At 46.6% G+C, this 17,070-nt stretch overlaps 2 long non-coding RNA genes across 5 annotated transcripts in view; one reads left to right on the top strand and one right to left on the bottom strand.

The window, feature by feature from the left end:
• Positions 1–1,555: 1,555 nt before the first annotated feature.
• On the bottom strand, positions 1,556–2,759 carry LOC143436653 (uncharacterized). Its single transcript, XR_013106525.1, has 3 exons — positions 2,344–2,759; positions 2,068–2,168; positions 1,556–1,742 (listed from the first exon to the last, which is right to left on the bottom strand). It is a non-coding gene; the product is annotated as an uncharacterized LOC143436653 (long non-coding RNA).
• A 4,002-nt stretch (positions 2,760–6,761) lies between these two features.
• The window catches only part of LOC143437101 (uncharacterized), a 28,060-nt gene continuing 17,751 nt past the window's right edge, over positions 6,762–17,070 (top strand). Inside the window, exons 1-2 of one of the 4 annotated variants that reach the window (XR_013106771.1) lie at positions 6,762–9,257; positions 9,803–13,336. This is a non-coding gene — a long non-coding RNA (uncharacterized LOC143437101). Of the gene's footprint in view, positions 13,337–17,070 lie in introns of all 4 variants that reach the window. The other 3 variants (XR_013106772.1, XR_013106770.1, XR_013106773.1) reach the window with 3 other exon arrangements.

The raw sequence follows: 17,070 nt of genomic DNA, 5'->3' as shown, positions 1-17,070 counted from the left end.
CAGCTTCAGCACTGTGAAGGAACTCAGCAAGCGTATGTGTAATTCTCAGCAAGGAAATCAAGCATATTGCAAGGGCTCGCAGCCCCAGGGTGAAGGAGATGTCTCCTGGGATTCTATTCACAGAATTAGCCATCTATGGCTGTTGGGAAACTCCTGAGGTCCATGCCCATTTGTTTGTTGTTTGTGGTGCTTGTCTGACTTCTAGGAACAAGAGTTAAGCACTTCCTACCAACGTAGAACTCTAGGGTAAAGATCCGTTTGGGAGGTGTATGTTAAAAGAAAGTCCTTTTCTGTGGTTGAAGGGAATTTAGCATTAATAATTCGATGTGTGCAATTGCTCCGTTTTCTACTGGTTTCCGGTGCTGATCCACACTGGCTAGTCCCACAGCTTCTGCCACGTTAATGTCTATTGAACTCAGCGCTAGCTTAAAGCCGGTGGCGGTGGGAATATTTATACTATAGAAATGGGCACATACTAAACACAAGACCCTTTATTATGGTTTTTACTTCAGAAAGCCCAACAGCACATAATTAGGCTCTGATGACTAGCGGTGAACAGAGGAGCAATGGTCAAATAAAATTCATTTACATGCAGGCAGAACTGGGGTTAGCTTGGCTCTGCTTTACCAGCTGTTGCCAGTGGGCGCTGGGGGTGACTAGATACTGAAGCCATTGGGGACCTTAGTTTTCTTGTTTATATAATAAAAGTACTAATCACCTGAGAGGACACATCAAGGAGCAAATGAGATAGTGCCCTCATCACTTACCGAACTAAACTCCCTCTCTTGGGTGCACATTTCAACAAGTACCAGAGACAAAGAGCATATCTTTGAATCACAGATTTTTTTTCTTCAGTGTCAGAAGCATTTCTAGACATTTTCCTGCTTTGTCCTCATAGGCCATGGCCAGCTTATCACCACAGGACCATTCCTAACACTAATGATCAGACAGGGGAGATGAGAGCAAGACAGAACACTTCAGGGAGCTCCTAACTGGATTAGTAAGATTATGAAAGTTCTCCAAATGGTGCCAATGTGCAGCCACAACCTAGAACTGGAGTCTTCAAGTCCAAGTCTTAGATAAATTATGGCTTAGCTTCCTGGAGCTGGCTGTGTAGGGGCTCTTTCTCCCAGAGCACAAGGATGGAACGAACAAAGGATGACAGAGCATGAAGGGAATGGGGGAGCAGTGTCGGGAACATTGCCCGTGGTCTACATTTGCAGCTACTTAGTTAGACGTGATGCAAAGAGTTGGTGGAGAAAAGTAGCGAGGCATTGTATGTGTGGCTCCCAGCCCGCACTGGAGAAGCTTCCTTTTGCAGCCGATGGAGACCATTACAGAGATACACGGCTGGTCAAATACAAGGAGTTAGTGACCTTAGGAGAGCCTTGCCCAATAAGTATATCTACAATGCAATCCTACACCTAAGACTCAAGAAACATTGAAGAAGAGGGAACAGAAAGATTGTAAGAACCAGAGGGACCAGAAAGTCTGCTGCTAGACTGGGCTTTTTAAACATGACAGGGATGCTACATCCGTGAAGTTTCAATAATAATGGTTGCCTTTAATAGCTGCATAGTGACAACACCAGTTGAGATTCCAGTGAAGATGAGGTAAATTTCACAAGGCATCACCACGAGATGAAGAGTTGCAGGTGATCAATGTCTCCTAAGAGAAGGTGAATACGTTGTCCCCAGGGACAAGCTCCTGGAGATGGGTTTTCCAATTCCAAGTGGTCAACCCTAAACACACACATACATAAGGGCAACATTAAATGGACTCAGTAAGGTAGGAGTGTGTGTGTGTGTGTGTGAGTGTGTGTGTGTGTGTGAGTGTGTGAGTGTGTGTGTGTGAGTGTGTGTGTGTGTGTGAGTGTGTGTGTGTGTGAGTGTGTGTGTGAGTGTGTGTGTGTGTGAGTGTGTGTGTGTGAGTGTGTGTGTGTGTGTGTGTGTGTGTGTGTGTGAAGTAATAGTAATTATAGAGGAAGAGATCATGAACTGGGGTGGGGCCACGGAAAGAGTTGGCAGGAGGAGAGGGAGGGTAGGATGATGTAAATATGGTACTTACAGATGAAATTCTCAACACAAATTTAAAAGGGGAGTGTTCTCAGAGGTAAGATACACAGCTGTTTGGAATGAAGTCCTGGTTGAAGCATTGAGGAAACAGGCCTGAAGTAAAGGGCGGGAAGGACAGAGTTAAAGCCTTTACCACCTACCTCGAGGTAAGAAACATCCTAAGGGAGCTTCTCTGTTCATCTTGCACCCCATTAAAGCACCAGACCAGGCCCTGTGAGGAGCACCATGTGCTGTGGACAAGCTCTGCAGGGTCACAGGCTCAACAAACCTCTCCTGGCTCACTGCCTTCTCAGAATGTCAGCGCCCAGCTGGAATCCCAAAGACTTGCTTCTGGAGATGGCCTTGATTTCAGGGACTTCCAGCAGCAGCAGCTGCCAAGAGCACACTATGGGCTCTAAAGAATATGAATCTGGGGTCAGGAGACAAGGGTATAAAACCTCGCTGCGCACTCACCCTGCACTGTTCTGAACCTTTGCCCTCATCAGTTAAGTGGTAAAATAGATTGAATGTCTTTTATCCAAAATGCTTGAGACCAACAGTGCTTAATGTCTGGGGAGTAGGGATATCACCCACCTGATAAGACTGGGAAGAGAAAAATAGAATGACTTGTAAACCTCTAACTCTCATTACAAATTCCAGTTATTTTTAGCATGACTAAGGAATTCATTTTACAAGTAGGGTCTTTTTTTTTTTTTTTTTACAAGTTTCATTTCTTTAAAAAAAAGTGTGTGTGTGTGTGTGTGTCTGTGTGTGTGTGTGTACATATCACATCTCCCTCATGTGTGAAGGTCAGAGGGCATCTTGCAGGAATCTGTTGTCTCCTTTTACCATGTGGATACCAAGTATTGAACTCAGGTCTTCAGGCTTGAAAACAAGTGCCTTTACCCGGTGAATCTTCTTGACATCGCCCAAAGTAGGGCCTCTTAGCTTAGGATTTCTCTGGCTGAAGATACCAAAAGCATCAATCAAGGACAGAGGGAGAGAGAGCGAGAGCGAGAGCGAGAGCGAGAGCGAGAGCGAGAGCGAGAGAGAGAGAGAGAGAGAGAGAGAGAGAGAGAGGAAGAAGAAGGAGGAGGAGGAGGAGGAGGAGGAGGAGGAGGAGGAGGAGGAGGAGGAGGAGGAGAGGAGAGGAGAGGAGAGGAGAGGAGAGGAGAGGAGAGGAGAGGAGAGGAGAGGATGAGGAGAGGAGAGGAGAGGAGAGACAAGAGAGGTCATTTCCCACTTTATATTAGAGTAGTGTAGGGTTCAATTAATGCTTCTAAGAGCAGGCCCCCATCTCTTGGTTCCATCTGCTTTATTCCCAGAATCCTCCACTTCCATTAGTTCTCTATTCACTAGAAAAGAATAATGTACCTGGAACCAGAAACTGTGGTATAGCCTAGTTTTCTATCATGAACAAAGACTCCAGGTTTGAGCCCCAGCACTGTAGGAAACTGGCTGCTATAATACATGCCTGTAATCCCTGCCCTGCAGGAGTGCCGGCAGCATGATCAGAAGTTCAAAAGCATCCTTGACCATATAGTCAGCTCAAGGCTAACCTGGGTTACATGAGACCATGTCTTAAAAACAAAAGCATTTTAGAACTGCTTTTATGAGTCTGGTTTTTCAATGTTCATTTTTGTATGGGGTGGGGCGTCATTGAACAGGAAAAGTCTGGAATTTGTCCTTGCTCCCCTACGCTTTTCCCACTGTCATCCATGAGGTTTTTCCATTCTGAATGAAAACCACTGTCCTACAGAGGCAGCAGACTCTCTGCATGGAGAGACATGGATACCAAGATAAAACAGAGGCACTTTCAAACCAGTGCCATATCTCTGAGAAGGTCAGGTATAGGTCACAACAGCTTTCTGTGTCAGACAAGAGTCAAGAGCAGGATAGCACCAGAGAAAGCATCTTTGTGACGCATGGGGCTCGCTCCTTTCTCAGCCGACCCTCCTGTTAGGGGAAATCTGCAAAGGCCTGTGTTTCTCAGCTGACTTAATACCACATACCACTTCCTTATGACTCTGTGCCCTGCCCGACAAACCCCTGGCCCTGGCTGATGACATGCAGAGGCTCTGAAAGAGCTGAACTCCTGCTCCCAAGAGGGATCTAAAGGCATGCTGGAAACACTGTGTCTGGAATCCTGTGTTCTGCTGCTCAGGAATGCTGGTTTGGGTAACTTTCTGGTTTGACTTACAGGAAGGTCCAATGGGGACCAGTAGGAATGTTGTAACAGCTCACATCACCTTGGAAAAATACTATTCAGTGCAGCCTGGCATTGTAATTCCAGGAAGCAGCTGCTGGTGAATCAGCAGCCTCCTCTTTCTTGTGGCTTCAGGAAGCGTGTCCACGGCCTCACCCATCTCCTCTCTAGGGAGAGTTCCATGTGCCAGCCACGTACAGGCTTTACTGGAAGAGATGCAGAGAGAACTCCTTGCAGATATTCTAAGCACACAACAAGGGAGCAGGCAAGGGATGGGGAGGGGGGGCCTCTAGGCTCCAGGCTCTACCTGGGGCTCTTGGAAATAGTTTCCAGCTTTTGATATAGAAAATCATGTGGCTGGTAACTCTCTTGTCTGGAGTTCAAAACAATAAAAGTAGGTGGAAATCTCTACAGATAAGATGTCATGGTTGGTACTTGGTTCAGTGTGACAACAACCCTGTACCTGCAGAGCCAGAAAGGACTGAGAAGCTTATAGGTTGATCTCTTGATGAGGCAGCCATTTGTGCTCCCCTGGAAGTGCTGGCCTGCTCTATCTGTCCTGGTGCCATCTGAACAAGGGACATAGAGACAAAGAGTGGGAACTGAGGGACTGACTCTGACTTCCTCCTAATGCCAGCTCCAAAGAAGCCCCTGTAAGTGCTAACTTTGGCCTCGGTTATGGGCCAGAGCCTGCATTTTATACATGCAATGAGGAAACATCTAAGAAGTCAAAGGTCAGAGGAGAGATATGGAAGCAGAGGAGACAGAGACGCTCTGAAGAGACTACACCAGAGTCTCCTTAACCAGCTGTTCTCAACCTGTGGATCATGACTCCTTTGGGGTCGACAGATTCTTTGGCAGGGGTCACCTAAGGCCACCAAAAAACACAGATATTTATATTCTGATTCACAGCAGTAGCCAAATGACAGCTATGAAGTAGCGGCAAAGATACTTTCATGGTCCGGGGTCAGCACAACACGAGGAACTGTATTAAAGAGTCACAGGGGTAGGAAGGTTGAGAACCGCTGCCCTCAGCCTTGTCCTCTCTCCAGCCAGCCTGTGCTCAGTGCACATCCTCATCCACTTATGGTTGTCGAGGTGGAGCCCACCCAGTGTCCTTCATCAGCCACACCTGGAAATATTAGAAAAGTCAACTGTCAGACTCCATTCCAACCTACCCAGGCAGGTTGGGACCAGCAAATCTGTGCTGGCCTAGTCCTCCAAGCCTAGTGTTGGCAGCTAAAGTTTGAGCCCCCGCCCCCACTGCCCCTCTCCCAGTCAGGCTGTAGACTTCACAGAATCCTGACTTTTTCCTACGCTCCACGAGGCATGGCCTAGCACAGGAGCCATGCCAGGAAATCAGAGGAAAACTCTCGGAGGCAGCTGTGCAGTCATCTCCGCACAGGCAACCCTGCCGAGTCACTCACTACCTTATAGGCTCTGTGCTTCCTACTCTACAGTTCTGAAAACCACTGGGCCGCTGAGGTTGCTAGCCCAAGTCTGAAGCTTCATGTACTCGGGCTGCCTAATCATTCTCCTTGCTCATTATGCTCAAGTACAGGGGGAGATGTGGCCTGGGCTTTTCCAGATCAGGTACTGTCTGAGGTGTGTGTGTGTGTGTGTGTGTGTGTGTGTCTGTGTGTGAGTGGTGTGAGTTTGTGTGTCTGAAGGGTGTGTGTGTCTGTGTGTGTGTCTGTGTGTGTGTGAGTGGTATGAGTGTGTGTGTCTGAAGGGTGTGTGTGTCTGTGTGTGTGTGTGAGTGTGTGTGTGTGTGTGTGTGAAGGGTGTGTGTGTGTGTGTCTGTGTGTGTCTGTGTGCGCACGTGTATGTATATATGTGTGTGTGTCTGTGTGTGTGAGTGGTGTGTGTGTGTCTGAAGGGTGTTGTGTAAGTATGTGTGTGTGAAGGGTGTGTGTGTCTGTGTGTGTGTGAGTGGTATGAGTGTGTATGTAAGTATGTGTGTGTCTGAAGGGTGTGTGTGTGTCTGTATGTGTGTGTCTGTGCGTGCACGCGTGTGTATATGTGTGTGTTTGTGTGTGTGTTCGTTCATATCACTGGTCCACAGCTCAGCTCATTCTCATCTGATAAATACTTAATTAAATTTGGAGAAATAGTCTTTAACAAGGAACTGGAATAGGAATCCTCAAACTCCAGGAAGACCTCCAGGCATGATTCAATGGGACCGACCCTACCTGGGGTCCCTCAGAGAGTGGCCAAATTCCAGGTTTGTTCTCGCTTATCTGCTCTACAAAAGGAAAGTAAACAGCATTCCTCTAAGGATGGGTGGTTCTGACCCAATAAAATTACCCGAAGCAGAGTTTTAATGATACAGTGTAAGTTTCAAATAGCATACTGTCAAATGTTCAGATTCAAACTGGAGAATAGCCCCGTCAGCTATAGTTTAAAAAAAAAAAAAATCTTTCCAGATAATTCTCATGCAATATTAAGCTGGGAATTGCCAGACAAATACTGGAATCAGAAAACAGGTGTGCTCTCCCTTTGGTGGCCTGGGATGACTAGCTCACCACCTGGCCCTACGCAAACACTTCATAAATATTTATTGAGTCAATGGGCAAATGAATTCTTGAAAGTGCAGTCAACCTTGCCTGTTACCTGCAAGCTCACAAAGACCAACGCAGCGCCAGGGGCCAAACCAAGAGCAGCCAGGTGAAGAGTCCTAATCAGGCAGCGGGGGCAAGGGAGAAGAGAGTGAGCAGAAGGGAACTGGATGGTTTGAATCGTCACTGGACAACAAGGCACATGCCCTTGAGAAGTAAGTGAGTGGATGGATGCTTCTCTGCTGGGACCTCCTGGAAATCTACCTCTAGTCCCTTCTAGAAAAGTATACCCAGTTGGTCATCTCCCTTCAAAGTCCTGCATCACTTCGGATCAATCAACACTCCCTCTGGCTCGAGAGCTCCCCTTCGGCCATCTCCCCAGCTCATCTCTTGCACTGGTCTCCCTGACTTCTTGCAGGCCTTACAAGATGCTGTTTTTCTCCTAGAAACCTCATCTTTCTGTCTACAAAATTAATTCCCTGACAGTCCCCCACCCCCGCCCCAGCTAGGAAGCTCCATATTATCTAGCTAAGTCCAACGTGACCATCGAGTTAATTACCGAGTTAATGCAGGGAAAACAAACAAACAAACAAAAAACGTGGTCTGCCCTCCACCCAGGAGCTTATTGTGTTCCCGTTTCAGTGGTTCTTGGGATTGCTTTTATTTGTACAGAGAAACAAACATTCTGGGTGATTTGGATCTGGGGAAGAACTGAAGTTGGGAGGTGGGGGGGGTGAGCTATTTTAAGAAAACAAGGCAAAGCAAAGGAAGGTTCCAAGCGATTCCAAAAGAGACCAGACTAATGTGTTCACTGGGGTCAGAGCTCGGAATCAGAGCCCAACTCCCATGGTCACATTCTCTCGGGGCAGACTGCCAGCTGGCCCCAACACGGGAAAACCCAGACAGCTGCACAAGCCAGTGAAGACTTCACTTCAGACTGTGCTCAAGCACTAGGAGGTGCCTGCTGCAGGTGGGAGCCGCGCCCCGCGCCCCGAGAGCGTGGGCAGAGGGCTTGCAGCAAGCTGAGCGCACTGAGCTCCATTGGGTCAGGTGCACCGCGGGCCGGGTCAGGTGCACTGCAAGAAGCTGGACCGGTGCCCCCAGGCTGGTGCTTGGGGCAGCTGATTCGGCTGCTTGACACGCTGATGCCTTGATTTGGTCTGACAAGTGGAGGCTGCTGTGAGAAGCAGCCTGGATTTTTGACATTCAGCAAGCTAGAAATAACCAGCTGGGCTCCTGGCGCTGTAGCTGCAAATGCCTTGCTTTTCCCAGGCAATTGCCGGATGAAAGTGGCTTCGCCCTGGGCAGACCTGCCTTCCCTCCGGGTATCAGGAGGCCTGGGTTCTCAGATGGACTCAGCTTTCTAACTGCTGGACTATAAGAGGAGTCACGTGATTTTAGTACTGCTCAGCTTGTGTCTAGAAGGGGGCTGTTGGTGGCAGAGTCTCTTTTGCCTCTTACAGAAAGTGACTCTGAGTGATTGCTGTCCCTCCGAATTACGTAGCTTGCACTTGATATATACTGTCTAGAAGCTTCGAACTCTGAAGATGCACCCTGGGAACGACTTGAATGAAGAGCATCCTGACTGAAACCAGTGCTGAAGCTGATGGTGTTACTCCTTTTGGTAGTGGGTTTACTTAGCTAGCGTGCAGGAAGTCCCAAGCTGGATCCTCAGACTCATTTAAACTGGACATGGTAGCGTGTATCTGTAATCCTACCTCTCAGAGGAGGAGGCAGGGGGATTGAAGGTGTAAAGTCATCCTCAGGTACTTTGTAAATTAAAAGTCAGCCTAAGTTACATAAGAGGAGAGGAAAGAGGGAGAGAGAGAGAGAAAAAGAGGGACAGAAAGACAGAATGAATATAAATCATGGATTCCATGAGAATCTTTTGAAATCTGTTGGCTCTTCTAAAAAAAAAACAATCACACCTGCCAGACACTGCTTACCAGTGTGGAGAGTCACTGGCTTACACCACAGACCCTTGTGTTAATGTCCACTGTCTCTCCAGCTCCTCTTGAGGGTGAGGAGACCCTTGTGGACCTGCAACATGTCTCCAAGTTGTCTCCACTTTCCTGTCCTCACTCGCCAGTCTTAGCCTTTCCTCTTCTTTCTTCCTTTAACCAGTCTCCCCCTTAAATACTTGTACAAGTATGGGGTGTCCCTCAACAGGGAGAGAGCAAAGTAGAACACCCCTTGATGCTGCTCTTTTTACATGGCTTTCCCACAAAGCTGGGGGCAGGATGGACTGAAGTAGGAGGCAAAGCAGCTTCTGCAATACTTCCCACCCTCCTCAGCGTCACTGCCACCTCCGCCAGAGTGAATTCTCCACTCGTCTGCTCACAGCTGCCTGGCTGGAGCACAGGCGCTGCAGAGACTTGCTGGTACACACTCTTCATGAAATGGACTTCTTGGACAACGGGCAATTGGAGAGAGGCCCTGGTGAGCGTACATGCAAGAAACAATGTTAACAAAGGACAATAATTGGTCTTCACTCCTACCACTTTGATTTAATAAAGTGATAGCTCAGTGGGGGATAGTAACACGGTAATAACTTTTTAATCTATTCAGTATGTGGTTGGGCATCAGCATTACCAGGATATTGGTGGAGATACAGGCCATAATCTTGGGAATTTGGGGACAGTCTAGGCTATACAATGAGACCTTATCTCAATAATAACATGATAATAGATGATAAGTAGAAATCAGAAAGAGCTAGACTCTAACATGATCTTTAAAAATCCTGATTGTAAGTTAAATCTTGAGAGGTCTCTCCCAAATCCGTGGATTCTAGCTAATGCTAGTCTCAGATGTCATTTGCTGTCTTCTGGGAAAAGAAGAGCAGGGACCAAATTCCCTCCGACAGTGTGCTCTCAAAAATGGTGGCTGTGGTCGCAAAGGACCCATGAGCCCTCCCTTCACTCAGAGCCCCAGCCATTTGTTCCAACCTTAATGTTAAATGACTTTTCTGTTACCTCATCTCCCAGGAAGATGTGTCCACTCCTAGAGCACAGCACAGTCTAGCTTTGGCAGTAACTGACCTCCGTGCTACTGGAATCAGTCCCAAGGACCAAACGGAAGAAGGTCGACTCCTCTGAGTTAGCTGTGTGCACAGCCTCACTTGTTTGCACCAGCGCGCGCCAGTGAAGGTTTGGTAACTACAGAGGAGGCAAACTCAGACCAGTGATTTCCAGAGGGAACAGGAGAAAGGAGGAGATGCACAGAAAACCCTTCTGAGGAAGAAAAACTGGGTGATAACTGCTGAGATGGGGACCCAATATCCCTCCCAGCCTGTTCTCTACAAATACTGAGGTTTCTGTGGTTGAGAAAAGAGATACTTAGCTTTCATATAGAAGACACAATGTGTGCACTTTGTTGCTTTCAAGAGGTTCCAAGGCAGACAAACTTCAAGGTGTTCGTTGCTCTGTTTGTAGCCTTGGGAAAACACCCTTGATCTTTTGTAATTTTGCCTTTGCTCAGAGAAAAAGCTCTCCTAGGGGAAATGGCTGACCTTAAAAAAAGAGCCCATTATAGCTGAAGATAGTTTCTCTCCCTTCCTAGTCTCTGAGCTGGCACATACGTGTCCTGTGCCTTTCATCGTGGAATTTTTACTTAGGTGGACTGCAGCTAAATGGACAGAGCTGCTTAGAATTCAGGAGGGCTTATGTTTCAGTGGAGACTGATTCAGACAACAGGAAAGATAATGACACGCAAAGTCAAATATAAATTATAATATTGGGATGGGGACTAGATTCATTCAATGAAATAAAGTGACCATTTCATAGCATCCTAGATTAGTGAGATCTTGAGAGAGGCATAAACTCCTTACAGTGATACAAGAATGAATCTAACGTGGTCTCCTTATTCAGAGCTTGAACAATGTATTTATACAGGGCTTCATATTTGCCCCAGGTGTAGTCATTTGGTAGTTGAGGCACCCCAAGCCTCAACTCTGCTAACATCAGGAAGATTTCCGGAATGTTCCCTGCTCAGAGGCATCACTCTTAATGCAGGTGAGAGTCACTGCTTGGGAATCACCCACCCCAGCCTCACATTCTTTCTCTTTGTGACACCCACAACTGCTCAGTGGAGTTCAGATTTGTCTGTCTGCACAGATTATCAGTGGCTCAGTACATTCTGGTTCTGCAGGTATCTCCCATGTTCCTGTCGCACACAGTGGGTACTTGGTCCAGGCCAGCTGGCTTGACCTGGACAGTGATCTCTAAGTAGCAGATTTCTGCTCATCCATCTGAGCCCAAGGGCCTCTTGAACTGAGACTCCAGGATGTTCTTGGCTCCATATAAATGCTTTGTTTTTCGAAGCAGAGAATGCTTTTCTGTGTCTTTAGTGCACTGGGGAGACAAAGCCTCAGTGTCAGCATATTTCTTAAGCATCTGCTTGCATTGGTGGGATGCCACTGCCAGACCAGAGTCCCCACACATGGGCTCTCTCTCATTTTCCTCTGTGTAGTCTTCAGAATTGGTGCGGCCAGTGGAATGCATTCAAACCATGGTCTGTTCTTAGCAAAAGAAACCAGGACAGTTCAGGGGCTCATCTCTTCTCAAATTCTCCCAATATTGTCAACCAAAAGTAACAGAAAGAATGCAGGCATCTTGTTCACAGGTATGAATGCTTCTCTAAAGCAGTATGGCCAGCTGCAATGTCCGTGATCCCTAACAAATAGAGCTTCTAAGTGTGGCTGGGGACAGTGTTCTGGATGCTGGAACTATCTCCTTCCCCTTAGCTTCATCCTCCTGAAATCCCTGAGATCACTGTCTGCTGTGTGCCAGGCACTGTAATTGGCCTTAGATACAATATCGACTGCTTAGAACCCAACGGTATTAACCCAACGGGTAGGAGTAAATATGTAACTATCAACCAAAGCCATAAAGAAAAGGAGCAGGACGCTCTGCGAGAATGGAGTGAGTCTGTATCTGACCCAGTAGGGTCGAAGAGAGGAATGCAGGGCCTTCTCAGAGGGAGTCACGTTTAAGATGAGCATTGAAGGAGAAATAAAAAGTAGAGAGTCAAGATGTGCTTGAGATATGAAGAGCTTGTTCACTGGAGGAGAGAGATGAAGTCCTTGTGGCTACATGACAGGGAGAAAGCAAAGCAAGCATCTGGGGAAGGGGTCTGTGGCGGGCGGCTGGGAATGTAGGAGCATCTGGGGAAGGGGTCTGTGGCGGGCGGCTGGGAATGTAGGAGCATCTGGGGAAGGGGTCTGTGGCGGGCGGCTGGGAATGTAGGAGCAGAGCTGAAGATTGGGCTTCTATGTTAGGACAATGGAATGTCATTTCAATAGGAGACGAGAACCATACGTTTCTTTCCAGAAGATTGTCATGGTGAGACAATGATGAACAAAGGCGTCGTTACTAAAATTTCCTCCCATTCTCTCATCACATTGTCTAATGACCTCCCAAACCCTGCTTCTATAGCTCAGGCCAAAGTAGGCACTGTCTCCCAAGACCCACTGAAAGCAGACTCACCTCTTGGGCATGACTTCGGGCCTGGACTCCCAGCATCTTACCTCCTCTCTTAACGAATAAATCTCCAGGTTACAGCCCACATGTCTCCATGCCCAGACAGACTCACAGCAGTTAGGTCATAGGAACCCAATCCTAAATCAAATAATTAGCCTAAGGTCAATGGCTAGTCAGCTGTCACAACTAGGACAGCTTTTGGGTCCTCTGAACACAGGTGCTTTTTAAAGGATGGAGTCATGGGCCGTGCAGGGGAAGAAAGGGGCAGTGTTCTGTGTTCTTCCTTTGTGTTTACTCTCTTTGTGAAGTTCCCAGTATCGGCTTCCAACGTGGTCAGAAACGCTCTGAGGAGAAAATGATTCCTTATTTGAAAATCGTGTCTAGACAAATTTGGTTCCTCTGAGCCATCAGCATTCCTGGTGGATGGTACCAGCTTTCTTATGTTTTCCCACCTTGCTTTTTCCTGGAACTACTTGGAGACTTGAAACAGGTATGGATGGGAAGCACTCCAAGTAGCCCAAAGAGACATCTTAGTCCTCAACAGCTTTTTCTCTAAGTAGCAGGGGCTTGTTCGTTTGACTTGCTTTACAGAATCTCGCACCACAGACCAGTTGTGCATGAGTTTTTTCCTTAGCCCTCTAGAGAAATGAGAGACAGGCTTCTTTATCCTTGTGAATTTGAAGGGAATTCGGGGCGTGCTCAGACTCCCAGAAACCACATCTCAGCAGGAATATTTCAGGCTCTAATATTGTACTTGAATTAGAAATGAGTCTTGTGCCAGAGGTAGCACTCTCCTTTCTGAGGATGGCGTGGCAGGGCATGTGAGGCTCTATGGGTACTCCCTGGGAAAGAAGCAGCTCAACAAATGGGACCTACACATCTAGCTTTGTCCTTTCAGACAGAACCTCTCCCTTCAACCCACTTCCCATTCTGAGTTGATCTGTCCTGACAGCTGCCAAATTCACCCTCTCATTCCAGGGCCTCAGTTTGGTGCTCCCATTAAGTCTACTCTTCATACAAAATGCTGCCCAGCCTTGAGAGGTGAGCTATACTGCCTAAAAATTCTTCCTAGAAAAAGTTAGCACCTGCCAGCAAATAGATTCCAGTGAATACATAAATATATGCTTCCAGAACTTTCCTACATGAATCCAAATCTACATTTGAACAGAAATGATATATAAATAACTATGGAGAATACACAGAATGAGCAATTATGGGCTGCCTTGTTTTAAAATGTAATCTCATTTTAAAGGTTTGGGCCTCTGGAGTACAAGGTGGCACTTCTTAGTACATATATATATACATTGTGTAAGGTCATAACAGACTCATTAACCATGTCCGACACTCCTGTGTTTGTCATTTTGAAATCCGTTCTGTTAGCAATCGTGAATGATGAACTGTTATTAGAATCACCTTGTTGTGCTGTAGCTTCCTTCCTTTCTGTGCACCAGCAGACTGCCTACTCTGTTCTGCACCTGAGAATTAGCCCAGGCTGGCTGTTTCGGTTCAAGGACACGCTCATTAAAAAGCAGAGCCTATATCCAGTCTCAAATGTGATGGAAAATAAAAGACTGCATCTTCTTTTATTTTGGCCACTGACTGGTCATCCATCTGTCAACAGCTGACAGAGTGACCACCTGACTTCTCTGTCCTCATTTCCCTTGTTTATAGAATAAGGACAATAGTAACACTATGCTCTCACAGGACATGGTTATTGTGAAACGTATTTACTGTGTGGTACGTGGATGAACTGCAGTTTTAAAATAGGATAAAGCATAATGACCATGTTATTAAGTAAAATAGTGTTTTCCTACCATTTTCTCTCCCCCCCCCCCCCGGAGGAAACAAACAAAAGTTATAGGCCAAACTAAGCATGGGTGAGGGCTGGTCTGAGTAGGTCAGGTGAATAGAGAAAGCCAGCTGTGTGGTAGGGTTCACCCGTGAGTTATTGCGGACATTCTGGCCTTCTATGCTTTCTTAGTTGTCTTCACAGCCTGTGCTTCCTGCTGCAGTCGGGAAAAGTCTGTTCTGACTTCTGGGATCACACTCTAACACACAGTAACACCAGTCCCACTAAGAGCATGAGCCTGCTTGCCTGTTCCATTTTTGGAAGGCCTGAAAAACACAGATGAGCAAGTGTTCTCTGACTATGACAGTGGCCCTCTGCCCCCAAAAGTCACCAGGGGCAGAAGCCAGGTCCTTTTGGTCCTGTTTCAAGGCACAAGGACTTCCTGACAGTATCTTCTGAGGTCCTGGTGCTATCTTGAGCTGACTGGCATGCCTGGGATATGGCTCTTTCTTCCCCTTTCTTCAGTGAAAAAAAGAATAGAGTCGGCTTCAGGTCTGAGCTAACCTAAAAAGTTAAAACTGAAAGCAAACAAAGATTAATCTTCCATGCCCTGAAAAACCTCCTCCATCTATGCTCCCTTTGCTTCATGAGGTTCTGTATCCACTGGGGATTTTTCTCTCTTTTTATTTGAGACAGAATTTCCCAATCCTCTTGCCTCAACCACCTGAGTGCTGAGATTAAGGTTATATACCATCATCTCTGGTATCTTCTTTTTCTTTCAAAGCTAGTAGTCAAGAGACACCGATAACTGGAAACTATAATCACAGTGGTGTCTGATGAGTTAGGAACTCCCAACCCAATTCTTCCAGTCAAGAAAGTCTTTCTTTGGAAAGAGTTAATGATACAGGTTTGGTCACATGAAAGGGGACCAGGGCTGGGCCCCTCATAAAGTGACCATCTTTCTAGAAAGTGTGAGTGATTTAGGAGTTTACCGGCAGCACCTGGGTCCCTCTATAGCCAATGAGCTTCCAAAATGAGTCCGGTTTTGTCTTTATTAGTAAACTGCATGTGAGCTCTGGTGAGTGTGTGTGTGTGTGTGTGTGTGTGTGTGTGTGTGTGTGTGTGTGTACATGTGTGCAGGTGTGTACATACCTGTATGTGGAGTCCAGAGATCAGCCTTGGGAGTGGTATTCCTCAGGAGCCATCCACCTTGTACTTAGAGATAACATTTCAATTTCTCACAGGCTTAGTTCTCTCCAAGTAGATTAGGCCGGCAGACCGTTGATTGCCAGGGACCACCAAAACACCCAGGGGCTGACATCACGCCCAGCTTTTTATGCAGCAGCTAGCAGGTGAATGCAGGCCTCGGGCTGGCAGAGCAAAAGTTTTACTGACTTTATCTCCCCAGCCTCTTCGTGAAGAAATGGAGACGTCACTGAGAATCTCAAGTCTGCTATCTTCTAGAAACAGCCTAATTCTCTTGTCTCCTTCTCTGTCAATATGTTATTTATACCATCAACCCAAGGTTGCTGTGACTTTGCCAGAGACAAGACTATGTGTCTGAGAAGCCGGGAAAGGGGTGTCCCAGAGGAGGCCTCCAAAGTGAATCTGATGCAGAATGAGCCAGGTCCCCATATAATATCCAACCCACCCTTTCAGATGCTCTCTCTCCGTTCACTAACAACACCACACACACATCCATCCCTGGCAACAGCACCCTAGTTCAAGGTGGGTTCCTGCCCTTGTCCTTTATCAGCGGACCCTGCTGCATAGAGCTCGGGAGGTCTGGAAACAATCTCAGGGCCATGTTGACACTTTAGCACTAAAGCCAAGAGGCAGCTTTCTCAGGAAACATTTAAAAGGAGATTGGGTGTCTCTGTTTTGAATTATGGTGCATGAGGAGAGACGCTAAAACAACATGTCACAAAAGACTTACAGAAATCCCAAGACCCGAGTGCCTTAAATATGGTTTTATGACCTACTTGGAATGCAGTCTACATTGCTGTTTTGGGTTCGGTTATTTAAAACAATTGCATGACATCATTGGGTAGTCACTGGTCTATGTTTATCCCCATGGCAATCAGTAACAAATGTCCTGGCTCCAGCCAGGTGCTGTGTCATACACCGTGTGGCAGGCAAGGTGGTCAGCAACGCTGTTCTGGAGAGCAAGCATTTCCTCACACAATGGACTTCTGGTTTCTCTAATCCTTGCTAGCAAGGGCTCAGAAAGGCAAGGGAACTTGGAGAGCGACCATCCTTTTACACTTTGAAACACACTGTCTTTTAGGTTTACCTGCTGCTTATAGTGTGTTGTCTTTTTTCAAAGTTCTTATTTTGAGAAGAAAAAAAAAACCTTCAAATCTACAAAATTTCAAGAATACTCTTTTTGTAAAATCTCCTGTATACCCCCTTACCCAGATTTACCATTTCTGGAATAACAATTTTCCATATTTTTCTTATGTCTCTCCAGATTGCTTCCTCTCTGCCCCTCCTCTTCCTCTCCTTCATCCCCTCTTTCTCCCCTTCTGATATCATTTGAGCATCCTTGAGAGTATCATATTTTAGTGTGTTTCCTAACAATGAAAATGTTCACTTCCTATGCATACCTCAGTTCAGACTATCAGTTATCCAAAAAGTATCCTATGTTTTTCCTAATATGTTCTTGAAGTTTATGATAAGAGGCACTTCTGTTGTTATTTACTTCTAAGTATGTGTGTGTATGCGTGCGTGCGTGCGTGTGTGTGTGTGTGTGTGTGTGTGTGTGTGTGTGTGTGTGTTTTCAAAGCCAGAAAACAACCTCAGATGTCATTCCCTAGGAACTATTCACTTATTTTTGAAAGCAGGATGTCATTGTTCTGGAATTTTCACAGGCTAGACCAGTTGTCCAGCTAACCCTGAGGTCCTTCTACCTCCACATCCTCCCTGGGGTTGCCCCAGTCAGGTTAGTGAATGCTGCTGACAGAACTCAGGTCTTTGTGCTTTGAAA

This window comes from Arvicanthis niloticus, chromosome 23, assembly GCF_011762505.2.
Source record: "Arvicanthis niloticus isolate mArvNil1 chromosome 23, mArvNil1.pat.X, whole genome shotgun sequence".
Lineage (NCBI taxonomy): Eukaryota > Metazoa > Chordata > Mammalia > Rodentia > Muridae > Arvicanthis > Arvicanthis niloticus.
Note: the sequence above shows the minus strand (reverse complement) of the source record. Positions and strands in the feature narration are given on the sequence as shown.